The following is a 14,361-nucleotide window of genomic DNA, read 5'->3' on the forward strand; positions in this document are numbered from 1 at the left end:
TGATATAATGCTACGTAGCGACCCGTAGCGTAGATACCCGTAGCGCTTTTAGTGTAAACGTCTACGAGATGTAACATGATCTACGAGTCTATGATTCTTAAGCTCTCGAACAAAGGAAATTATAAAATATATTATAGTAATAGATAAAATAAAGTTCTAAATTGTATAAGCGAAATTGTAAGATTAAACGACTAATGGCGGCCGCAGCAATGTTTGTCAATTTGACTAACAATCCAATTAACCTCTCCAGCAAACAGAATACTAATTTGTTAAGCGTGGAGTTTGCGAAAATACGAATAAATTTGTATCGATCCCATTACTTTCAAACGTAACATGACTTTATTTATTATTATCTGTACATATTGATTACTATACCGAATGATATAAATAAACAATTTCATAAAATAAGTTAAAACGTCGGCAAACTTATTTATTACGCATACCATTATCCATAACTCGTTTCCTTTATAGTACATATAAATAATAATAATAGTATCTCTAAGGCAAGAATATAAAACTCATATATTATTATATAAATTATATTAAAGCCAATTGTATCGTTAACAGTCTAATTTCCATAATTATGATGTTACCGATTAATAAGACGTTGACGCTTAACAAACAATTTATTTTCAAGCGAGATTATTACTCAAAAAAAACAGTTCATGTTTTTTTTTATTACATTTTCATTCTATTTATAGAAACTATTTTATTTGTCTATTTTTACCAATGTATTGAAACACAGCGTGTAATCACGTGACATTAGCGAGCGCGGACATCGCGTCCCTCTTAAGTGTACCGATCTTAATTTTAACAAACCAGCATTATATTCTAATGAATAATACTTAGTATCATCGGATACAGTCGCTAATCGTCCGTAATTACCCCGGAACAATTTCGCAGGTCACCTAAACCACTTTGAAATGTTATAGCCTGAAGGTCCAATTATGAGTTTGTGCAATTACCATTAGTAGACTCGCCTACATTTTCATAATGGCATCAATTTACCTTTAATACGCCACTAAGTGCTAAGTACATATGCGGGGCGGAACTTTCGTCAGTAATAGTTCTCTTTGTATTCCTTTTGTAGGATATTTGACTTTATGGCTGGGGAATTATACGGTAACAATTTTGTTCTATTACTCATATTTAGTAAAATGTTTCATAACATTATTTTCTGCTGCATAAAATCTAACATCGTTAAGATTTATTGTGGGATATATCTTGTAGTTATGAATAATCATAACTTTCGTTATGAACAGTCTTGTAAAGTTTGTAGCTGACAGACGTACATAATAGAATAAAGGTCTGAAAATGTAATTCACATCAAATTAGGTCGTTAATAAATGCGAAAAAATACAAAATCGAAAACAAACTTCAAATGGGGTTAGATGTTTGTAAGATTGCTTTGGAATGGAAGCGAACAGGTTTGGTAATAATAAGTATGAACATGGTTTTCATGTAGGTACCCTCATTATGGTAAGGCGCGATAACGGACTAAAAATAACAGTAAAGTCATCCTTTTGTACCGTACTTTTGTTTTTCTATTATCATTAAAAGGAAAAAGCAATTGAAACGGGTTGTAACAACATACTTGACCTAAAGTTAAACGGTTCTTCAAAATACGAAGTCGAGAAACGTATTCTATATGTTTCTCGACTTAATAATAAATTTCATAACATTGAACCTAAATGAATACAACATGGAATGACATACAACTACCTATATAATTAACATTTGTATACTTATTTTTGCTAATTACGTGAATCTGATCCTAGTAAGAACAATTCTGACATTAAAATTTTTGCTTCATTTCATTTAACATACATATTTCGCACTAATGGTGATTGAAATTGACCTTCCTATTTCAACGAATCACAATTATGTTCTATTCTATGTATACTTCCGAAATATACATTCAACATATCTGCATTATAAACAAGTATAATATTATAATGTGCCATCATGATTCGTGAAAGATCACAAAATATGCATACAAGAAGTCCCAGCGCGTATTAATATATGACTTATTCTCTTTAATGTATGTGCTATAGCAATATTATCATCATGAACAAAACGCATACCAAAGACTTTAAAACAGCTCGTAAGCGAGGCCTCTGAAGGCGGACGTCCTGCATCCGTCCGTCTGTTCTTGAAAGCCTGTTAGCCTGTTAGGTCAATTTAGCGTTAAGCGTAGACCATGCTTCTGTTTTATGTCCTTTGTAAAATAGTCCTCATTATGCTCGTGTATTGGTAAATACGCCGTGTAATAAAGTGCCTCTTGCAGTAAGCACCGTACCCAATTATACGCTGTAATAACGTTTAGGTATGCTTTTTGTGTTCTATTTTCTTTTGTGGGTAGCTAATGCTGTAATTATGCTTGGTAAAGAACGTTTTGTAGAGGAGAAAGATAAGTAAATAGCGTGGTACTCATTGTTTTTAATTTTATGGTGTTATGATTTTTTTCACATATTGCCTGTACAGTTCTATATTATAATTAACCATTAAATATAAGGGATAAGTGTCATTTAAACTATTGCACTCTCAGCAAAATATTTTAATGAAGTTTTTTGAAAATTTTAAAATGATTATTCACTTAGTCACTCCTAATTGGATAGTATTTGCAATAAAATGAACTTATAAATTTCAGTTTGATGATTTTGTTAAACAACAAATAAACAGAAACAATCTAATTGGTAGAAAACTTACAATAGACTAAACATACATTATTTAGAGATGAGTTTCATTAAAAATATTTTAAGAAAGTCAATTTTAATACGGGTGCAAAGGCTTGTTATAGTTGGAAGTGAATAAGGCACACCGGAGGCCTTGCCGCACCCTTGAAGAATATCAACGCTGTGGTTGTATAAAATACAATCAAATTCTTATCTTTTATGTTACTAAAGATCTTAAATCCTGCAGATTCAGTTCACACCTATCCAATGGCCGTATTACCTAATTAAGAAATTGTTATTATTCAATATCATAATTACGAATATTTTTAATTGATAGATAAACTACATTTCTATGTGCTGTTTTCCTCTATCAATTTATTTTAGTGTATTATAAAGAATCTGCTATTATTATTATTATATATACTACTATACAGCACACCAATTAATTAAAAAGGAAAACAATTTAAATGATGTTCGAATTTACAAACTACTCACGAATATAATGTATTATCGAGTCTTAAATTAAAAAAGTTAAAATATAAATTTACTTTGAAATACCGAACTGAAATTGCGATAGTTATCGGCCATTAGCAATTCAAATTACCGTCTTTGAGGATAGCTACGACCTTTTCGTGGAAAAATTACTATTCGATGCCAGAATAAGGAGGGATGGCTTCCGTTAGTAATAAAATCGCCTATCTCCGACCATTTATTCCAGTTGTTTGTGATGAGAACGTGATTTGAGTGAGAACCAATATACGGAGACGCGAAAATCTGACCTTAATGAGATTTTTACGAGCAGTTATTACATTAATGATCGTTTTTATGCAACGCTAGCATAACAGTTATGGCGGATCTGGATAATTAGGGCGACGGTCGATAGAATGTTGTTAATACGTTGTACGTTTATCTAGAAAGTAACAAGGTTTTCTTACAAGGTGAGCGAGTTTATGAAAACCCTAAGATGATTATAATATAATAATTTGTACACAGACACCGCTGCTTCATACAAAGAAGTTAGGTTCATTGTGAAACTTTTGCTTAGTTATACACAAATATCAATGAAACCTATGCAAAATGCAATATTTATAAAATTGTAATTAATGTAATTTGTGATTAAGTAATTATTAGATATTACATTCGATAAACGTTCTGTCGTTCATCTAACAAAACCTTCTAAATAATTAAGTCTTGCGTTTTTTCGTAATAGGAAATGAATACTTGTATTATATTATCCATATATGTAATAAACTTGTAATATTACATTATATAATATATTCACATTAAGGAAAAAATTAAATGTAATACTCAAACTCCGTTATGCTGCCGGTCTTATCACGCAAATGTTTAGATCGTTTATCGAATGTTACGTAATAATAATGTCACTTAATCACAAATTGCAGCAAAGACGATCGCGTGCATAAAGTTTAATGTGATAATATCAGAGCCTGGGGTATTACAAACCCATTAACACGAAAACTGCTGCATAGAAATAGCGCGACAGAGGCTTTTAGACATTTAAAATAAATGGTCGCGAGTCTTAACATAAGCATCTCTAAATAAATTAATTAAATCGCACGTTTTTACCCAAAAATGTAAAAAATATTCATTTTGAAAGTGACTTTCGTTATTCCATGAAAGTGATTAGATTTTCAGTTAACTTTCTATATAATTAGGTACAAAGACTTCGTGTAAACGTTATTTAAGCAAAAAATATTATTATATAAAAAAAATGTGTTTATTAATTTATTGATATCTAAATCTTAAGTCCTAATTGTACCTGTAATTTTGTTGATTCTGCGTCTATGCGTGTGATGTGATTTTTTTATTAAACATGCTGTTTTTTTAATGTTCTATATAGTTATTTTTATAGTGAGCTGCTTACTATTCCCATCATGAATTTAGATCAGATGTTTTATTCGAAGTACAGCCTCCTTACGTAAGCTCACGAATCACGTCATATTTCTACGAAGTGACACAACAATTCACAGAGCTCTGACTCCTCACAAGTATTTCTTTGTTCATGATTTCAAATATAACAAGAACTTTGTGCCGCGTTTCTAGGCGTTGAATGTGTGTGTGATAATATAGTATTTTCCTAAATTCTGTATGTTACATATGTAGAAATTAAATATTTTTCAAACTAAATTGCAAGCAGGCGAACTTCGAAGCATCTAGCAATTCTAAAAAAAATATTACTATATTGTGTTCTGAAATTAAACATAGATAATGTAATTATGTTTTTTGTTTAATCTGTGTGTATTATTGCTTCTCTACCTATATATAGAAATGACGGTGACGTGTAGTTTTGCGAGACTCAATCTGCAAGAGATTTGTTCACTCTAGCCTTGAAGTGATATCTGAGAATGAAGTCCATATGATTTCACAAGAAAATTCGAAATATTTGATAATCAGTTGCCTTTATAAAGATTTCCTATGAAAGCTTTATGATGGATAATCGTAGATGTTACATGCGTTCATTTCTTTATGTTTTGATACAATATAGCTTTTCTGTTATATTTTCGTATAGTAGTGCATTTGGCTGTGTTATAGAGAACTTGAATGTCTTTTAACGGTGAGACACGTACTGGCACGTGATGTCTTTGGACTACATAGTAGATGGTTTTAAATGCTTTGACTATCAAAGTAACCGCTTAGACGTAAATAAAATATAAAAGCATTGCATTTATATATAACCTTTGAACAGAAAATGGGTCGTAAATTGTCAATGATTTATGCTATGATTTTTTTTTTGTATTTCTAACCCCTGACGCAAATAGAGTGAGTTTTATAACTTAAACTTGTGTGTCTGGCTGTTTGTATGTGTATTATAGCTCTTAAACGGATAGGTCGATTTCGATCCAGTTTTTTTGACATTTCAAACCATGTTTTCTTGTTGTGTTATCTTTAATAAAAATCGGTTAAAGATGACGACCCAAAATGTGATGATGTTAGTTAGAACTTATGTGTTTCATGGTCACAAAGAATATTCAGACAAGTGTGACAACTTTTATCGAATGAAATACGAAGTTTAGCCAAGCAGAAATAATTTGACAAATCCATAAGCGCACATAATGCTCGTTCGTTAGATGAAAAGAAAATAATTATTACACGATAAAATAAATAGGATAACCATTTGCAATAGTAATCCCCGCCAAGCGGCATAAAGCTGATTAAATTAATTAATTTTTTAAGCAGGCCATCGTGCTTCAAACGAAAAAAAGTGTTGATTGATGGGATTTTTTTAATATAGGTAGGTATCTATAGCTTCTTCCAGTTCTATTATCTAAAATCATTTTATACCAGCAACAGATTTAAATCTCCATTAAATTATCTAGAAAATGCTGCGCAGATTGAGGGGATTACGTGGATTACGAATTGAGTAATTAATTGAATAGTTTAAGAACCGAGGCTAACGAATTTTTCGGTACCAGAACTCTCTAATGCTCCGCATTATGAGTCGTGCAATTGCTATTCAGCTTTGCCTTTCCTGTAATACAATCAACGATTTGCGCAGCTTTTCCGTAACTCAACCTCTGCGAAAATTCATACAAGCTAAACGATTGTTGATAGCTTTGAAACATCAAGGTAACGACTCCATAATGCTCACAAAACGATACCGTTACAAAGAAAAGCCATTAGTGTTTTCCAGTTCTATTACGTGTTTAATGACACACGACGTTGTTGGTGATGTAAACTAGAATATGGGCCACGTTATTATTTAGTCAAGTTCGATGCGAGCTTAGAATTTGGGTAATTTAAAATATAAATCAATGGACTCGACCGCAGAATAATTAATAAAATAAAGAAAGATTAGATCAAACAAGTATATTATTGAGAAATTTTGAAAGAGTAGAAAAAATTTGATCACGAGGCGGGATTCGAACCCGCGTTTTTTGCCCAATCGTAGCCCAAAATAACGTTACGTAACCCAACGCCTAGCCTCTCGGCCACCCGTGATCCCACCACACATTTATAAAGCATTTCAATGCTATAAAACTAAAAATTAAAAGTATATTATTTTTGTTAGAATAGCCAGTGTTGTTGTTTGTTATAATTTTATAAATTTTATTATTTTGTTTAGAGTTCATTCTGTATACAGAAAATTATCTTCCCTCTTTCTTACATTTGATCCACACTAATAGATATACACTACTAACTTTAAACTACTCTTATCTAATATTCACTTCAATTAAAGCTTGAACATATTCATGTAAATGTAATGTTCTTGTAATGTAATGTTTCATACAGCAGTATATTTAGTATGAAATTTGTAATATGTAGTTTGTAGGTTCATGTTTAATGACATATTGTTGTTAATTGTTACATTTGAAACTCAAACTGATAGTATTGTGCATATTGTGTACGTTTCGAATGTTAGTTTCGTTTTTATGCTGAGATTGAAATAATGTGATGCATTTCATAATGAATGATTTGTTTTGTGATTAAATAAATGGAAATATAAATTATACAATTTATATCGTAATATAGTGTCTCATTTATAGGACGCTATTTATATACAAGTGAATTTTAAATAATGACTACCTATTATTTAAATACAAAACCAATACTTCTATCATTGTAACAATATAAATGCAAAATAAATTATCCATAATGCATTGAGAATGAAAGGTTTTAAGCCTAACTTTGTCAAATAAATACTTATTAGTTTACGGTTTTTAATAAATTACTTAATTAGAATTATTACTAAATTCTGATTGGATAAAAAAAAGTACGAGGTACGTAAGTAGTCTTTTGTATGAAATTATCATTAATTAATTTTGAAGTATTACCACCATAAAACCACCACAAGTGATTGTTATTATAAAAAAAATACATCGGCAACAAAGCACAATGCTCCTTAATTTATTTTAGTTCCATTTGGATTTGTATCTCATTTTGCCAATGTGTCCGCGTCAGTGCGAATAATACGCTAGGAGCAGTGACCCGTTCCTAATTCTACACTAAAACACGCAATTGAATATCAATGCAAATATTCATTACTCTTTGTGTCATACAACAGTTATAAACTATGGTAACAATTTTGGTTTTAAAGGACCTCCTTTTGACAATTATTCCAGACATGATATATTTTTAGTAATTCATCGAATTAGAACAAACTGGTTATCCATACCATAAAGATGGAAAAAAGGTCAAGATCATGGAAAAGAAACATAAAAAGTCTTGGTCGATAGGTGGAACTAAAGCTTTTCTAGCGATCCCCTGCGTAATTACCAAAAATAGAGCTTCTTGGGTTCATTTGTATTTTAACCTGCTTCGTTGTAACTAAATAGTATAGCAGTAACGTTGAGAGTTATTTAAACTTACGTTAGTAACTCATGGTTCATTAATGTATCACTCACGCACTCACATAACTAATAACATTACGAACTACACACAGAATATCATTGTTACGAAATAAATAAGTCTTTTATTTGTATTTAATATATTAATAATTTAGTACATTTAAGATTAAATCTATAGTTATAGATGCTTCGATTACTTTCCTATCACATTAATTAACGATCTGTATAGCATAATACGCAAGTTAATGTTATATATAATAGGGAATTGCTTAAAAATCCTCATAGCAAATAAGATAAGATATTCTATCTATTATTTTAAGTTTATTGGAGCATAGTTAAACATAGAATATAACCAATTACAGTAAATAAAAGTGTTCACGGCAGTTTATTTCAGTGTCCAACCCGTTATCCTATCGCAGAAAGTATCTAAAACAAAATTATGGTCATTAATACAAACGTGAATAATAAAAACAGATTACGGGTGAATGCTTACAAAATTCCATGTAAAGTATTTCGGCTTTGATGTATTAAAATGGACTCATTCGTTACAGACGGTAAGCCTGCAAAGCGGAATAAAACTGCTGAAATAATTATTCATTTTTGTGAATCGTGGCCGCGGCGACGTTTACAAAATTTAAAAGCGAGGCCACAAGCCACGATGTTGGTATGTTTAAAATTTTCACGTCCCGACCGTAAATACTAAACATTTCATCGTTTGTACCAGACCACATGTTGTTGACGTCGACAATCTTAATGTATGAAATGCTCATTATGTCTTTAGATGGGCATAGATAGGGATGGGATAGATAGTTGTGTGGTAGTGATATTATGTTCTTGAAATTTTGTCACTTTCTGCCAAAACTACTCGTAAATTAATTAAAACAATCAATGTCAAGTATTTTCTTGTTTTTGATTTCACGCGAGTATCATACATTTAGAAATTAATTTTTTTTTAACGGATTTTAAATGCGATTTATTCATTATCTTATTAATCCGACGTTTCGAACACTTTACAGCGAGCGTGGTCACGGGGAGACTGTCTCCCCGTGACCACGTGACATAAAATGAATGAATAGCGTTTAAAATCCCTTAAAAAGTTTTTAATTTCTAAATCAATGTCTAATTAGGCAATATTCAATTCAACAAAATTATTAAAATATTTAATTGCAGCACATTTATTAAAAAACAGTTGGTGATAATGATAATGACGATACCTATTTTATTTGAATGCTAGCGGTCCTTCCCAGCTTCGCCCGTGGTAGAAATGGTTTGTATAACTCACTGAAGACGCATCTTTATAACCGAGAAAGAATTTTTAAAATGGTTCAGTAGTTTTTGTGTGAAAACCTTACAAACATACATAAAATAAACAGTTTCTTATGAGATTCAGATATAGTGAAATGGCTTTCTGATTAACAATGATTTACAGGTAAAAATTTTCTTTTCTCATATACAGACTATTTCAATAAAATTTTTATGAAATGTAAGAGACATAACATACATGTATCCTACAATCCAGGGCAATACAACAGGTTTATTTTGCATACAATTTTAAAAAGCCCTTGAATTATTAAGAACATATTCCTTTTAGTAAAGTAAACTAAGCATTTGGCATTCACTGAGAAATTGAAAATAAAACGAACGCAAACGTTTCGTACTAACATTTAAAACATCTAAAAGGTAACCCAGGAAATGTCATGTTAGCAAAAATTTAAGAGATACCGGGAAATAGGAATCGTATAAGGAAATTTTGCTACTGAAATGTAAAGAAAGCATGTTCTTTGTGTCTTACATTTTACCTGGACTTACCGCGAATAAACGGTTGCCTTCGCTCCCGTCGAGTGGTTTGTCAATAGTTCAATACAATCTCGGAAAAGCTTTTAGTTACTCGGCTCCTTGTTAAGTACGACTCTTTATCGGACATCGCGGGTGTATTTTGTATCGTAACAATATGTTTGGGATAATTTTGTTGACGGCGACATCATATCGAAATATTCTCTCACAATAGCCTACTTCTTTTGTCCGAGTCGCATGTGACCGAGTTGATATAATATTTCTATTATATTTCGCCAAAGTAATTTCATCTTGACATGTACATTTTTTGCTTTGTTCAAAAGTAAAATATAAGAGTTTCATTAATGTTAATAATGCTCTCGATAATTGAATTGTAATAAACGCACAATGGTATTAAAATGTAAGATAATGGATACTTTATAATTAATAATTGTATATTATCTTTATGAAAAATATTACATCACAGAAGCGATGGGCTATAAAACAAGAAAAAGAAATGTCACGTAGATGGTTTAGCGAAGATCGGACGATAAAATTAAATTTGTTACGCCTGGCTAAAGATCACGAACCAGGATACTCAATTATGTTACAAGGAAACAAAAACATTTGTCTTCTTATAAATTCAGGTGGCAATTTACAGGAGGTCATTTTACTTGCTTCTATTACATAAAGATTCGATTTTAAGCTGCGTATTAAAAACATAAAATAACGAAAGCAAAATCTACTTACTCGTTTTACCATTTACCTTATCCTACTAATATCAATGTGACAATTTTTAGGATGGGTGTATGGGTGTTTACACTTTTACGCAAAGACAGCTGATCGGATCTGCATGAAATTTGATACAGAGACGGATTATCGTCTGGATTATGACAAAGGCTTATTGTTAAGGTACTACACACACCAAGCAAGTACATAAGTAGCGATCTCTAGCTGGTAAATAATTCATAATCCACGAAACAAATGCAAAATCAAAACAGTATGATACATAAAATACGTAACCCCAGTTGTCAGATATCACAACGGGTGACGTTGAATGATGCGACAACCATGATTTCCAAATAAACAAGCTCGTGAATTACAACGTATTATCCTCATTTCGACGCTGTCACTGAGCCAACACCAAGCTATGCACATTTAGCATTCTTTCATGAGCTTTGCATTGCGAATTAATTAAAGGCAAATGCGACATACAAGGACTAGCAAATGTGTGAACGGTATTAATAAGGACAGTAATGTACTAGAGAAATTATAATGTCTAAATGCAATTGGAAGTAGTGTTATTAACTTTTCTACGCATTAATTAGTATAAACGGCAAACCTTGTATCGACATTTATATATGTGTATATGTGGTAATGTAGATTAAAAAGAGACATTCAACGCTAGGCCAGTTTTCTCAATAATATTGAACAAAAGACATACGGTGGACCTTGCAATGAAATTGTAATAATTGCATCTTACCCCCGTCCAATCAGAGTGCAGTGAATCAGAAAACAGCATACTTTTTATTTCCGCTCAATTAACCGGTTCAACGGTATAGAAACGCTGGTGGGCGCAGATTTAATCAGAGACATTTCGGGCTCATTTTGGTTTGCCATTCATGTGTAATTTCCTTCGGGCGTGGTCCGACCCGTGTCTTGATTATTTTCAATCCAATAGGTCTAATTTGATTTAAATTATTTATCTTGGCCAATAGCGAGGTTCGCGCATGTCTAGAAACCCGAAAGTTATTGTTCCGCTTGTGTAGGTATTTCTGGTAGGTTTAAATATCGTGCTGTTCTAGTTTGGTTTTGTCTCATAAATCACATACAATCGCTTATTTTTTAAATTTAAATCATCAAATATTATAGAATCAATCCATCTAAATTAAATAATTATATTAACACAGTAACAAACAAAACATTATTTTCAGCATAGCGTTCACATGAGGTGTGATGATTTAATGTAATGTCTCTAGTTTAAATGTAATATCTATTTGTTGTCGGTGTTGTGTATTAAATAAAAAAATATTTTTTTTATGCAACTGAGCTGGTGAGCTGGTGGTTCGCCTGATGGTAAGCGATCACCACCGCCCATAAACATTTGCAGAGGTAGTGCCATTGCGAATGCGTTACTCGCTTTTAAGAGGTAAGGGATAAGGAAAGGACTGATGACTGGAAAGAAGGAATGGAGTGAGACTGATGACTGATGAGAGACTGATGACTGGAAAGAGAGAACAGGAAATGGACCTCCGGATCCCCCACTCACCGAAAGAAACACAATAGCATGGAATTATTTCACGCCGGTTGTCTGTGGGGGTGTGGTACTTCCCCGGTGCGAGCTGACCCAATTCGCGCCGAAGCATGCTCGACTCCCACAATGAAAATAGCGTGAGTTATTCAGGAAATTGGGCAGCATTGTGTGAAAGAAGTAATTGGCTATACATAAAAGTAATAGCGCCGGTTTTCATATTATTTTCTTATCAATTTTAGAAGTCCAGATGGAGTCAGTATAAACTGACTCTCTAAAATTCATCACTTGAAAAAACTCTTTGGAAATATTAAATTTTGATATCATAAAGGAGACCGGAGGCCCATATCCTTTTCCTTACCCTTCCCAGTCCTTTCCATTATTCCTCTCATCAATCCTTTCTTAATCCCTTCCCAATTAAAATACGGCAATCCATTTGTAGAGGCGTAAGGTCTGCTATTGTCCTTACGCCTCTCCAAATGTTCCTGGGCGGTGGTAGCGCTTAGACGACCCACCAGTTCCATTGCCGATGATGACATAAAAAAATAATGAAATAAAACTTTAACATGAATTTCGTAGTCATAAATAGAATAAGTAAGAATAAATATACGTATTAAATTTTTTTATTATTTTATTAAGTAAAAAGTCAAGCTTTCGATACATTAATAGAATAAATAAACAATATAAAAGGGACTAGGAACCGACGAGTCCACGTCCATGTTTATTTAGTCCGTCATGTGCCGCGTCACGTGTAAGGCCTCTGTGAGGACCGCGGTCGTCTGTGGTTGTTAATCCTTTGTGAATATTACATACTTTTGAGAAACTTCAAACTATATGCCTCTGAAACTGTACTATTTGAATACTTTTGGGTATTCTATTAATATAGTTTGTTGTTTTTAGATGTTAGTTTATCCATTATTATAACTAAAATATATGTATATTTTATTATTTGATTTTCGGATACCTTAAAGCAATAAAGCCACATTTACACCAAACTAAATAGCGTCCATTAAGCAGTCTACATTGCAATCACCGCACGCTGAACTTTCAGCACACACTCACTAATGAGTACTCAGCTTAACCGGCTATAACTAGTTCGTTAGAGCCCCAGATCCGGTTTTCTTATCAGGGCTTCATCCGGATACATCGGGTTCTATCCGGTTTTGTTTCTTTGTTAACGCCGGATGCGTGGGCTAGCTATGAGAGGTTGGAGTGTTGTTCGCTACTAATTAAGGAAGTGGGCTTTCACTATGAGTTCAAAAATTGTTATTAAAAGACTTGATGGATGGTGTAAATAGCGCATTTAATAAACGTCTGGAGTCTAGGTTCATGTTGATGGATTGTTTTTAACGTAAGCTTTTAGTTGCGCAATTGAAATTTTCTTGCATTCTTTGCGTTGCGCATATAAAATATGTTACACTTTTGAAAGTATGCTTCCATGGATAAAATTAAGCGTTGGGAATAAGTATGATATTAAAACGTGGATGTGATAGATATGGTAAATTTAAAATGATTAGATCGACCTCTTGATGAATAAACTCTAGAATCAATTGGTTATTTAATACCATTAAAGGAAGCCAGGTAAATTCCGCGAGAATTGAAAGACGAGAATTAATTTATTCCTGACCAATAAATATCGAATGCGAAATAGATATTTATTGATATTAATGAAGATAGACTGATGAATATCGACATCAGTAGAGCCGTACAAATAAACTCGTTACTTAGTAATATAATGCTGTAGATAACCACAAAGTCATAATGGGATATCGTTAGATGGATATTGCTTTACTTATAATATTTTTTGCCAGTACCACAATGTGATTATGAAAATACTTAGTTTTCTGCCAGCGGCTTTGCCCATGTAGTCAAAAAAAACTCTCATAGGAATGAGATGTTTCACTGCGGTAAAAAGTACCCTGTAGTAAGGAGGCTAGGGAGTACTTACTATATCCAGACACAATAATCACATGAAAGAAAAACAAAAAAATACACATTCGCATATAATATGTACTAGTTTTCCACCAGCGTCTTCGTTCGTACAGTCTAAGGAAAAATACATAGTACGTAGTTTTTCCCGTATAATTCCCGTTCCCGTCTAATTTCTGGTATAAAAATTATGGACGAGAAAATTTTTGTGATTGATAGAAAATTGTTATTATTTCGCTCCATATTAGAATCTGGAAGAGCACCTCGCTCCCCGGGTCGTCAGTAACCTTTTTATAGCAAAGATTTACTGACCTTTAATTTTGTTTACGATCGCGTAATCGACTTAGAGCAAATCTGAGACATTTAGATAAAATTTAAATAAATTGTTACTTGGTGTACGGTAAACGAATCCGTATTTTTTTTTTTA

The sequence above is a fragment of the Zerene cesonia genome, chromosome 3, assembly GCF_012273895.1.
Source record: "Zerene cesonia ecotype Mississippi chromosome 3, Zerene_cesonia_1.1, whole genome shotgun sequence".
In the NCBI taxonomy this organism is placed as follows: domain Eukaryota; kingdom Metazoa; phylum Arthropoda; class Insecta; order Lepidoptera; family Pieridae; genus Zerene; species Zerene cesonia.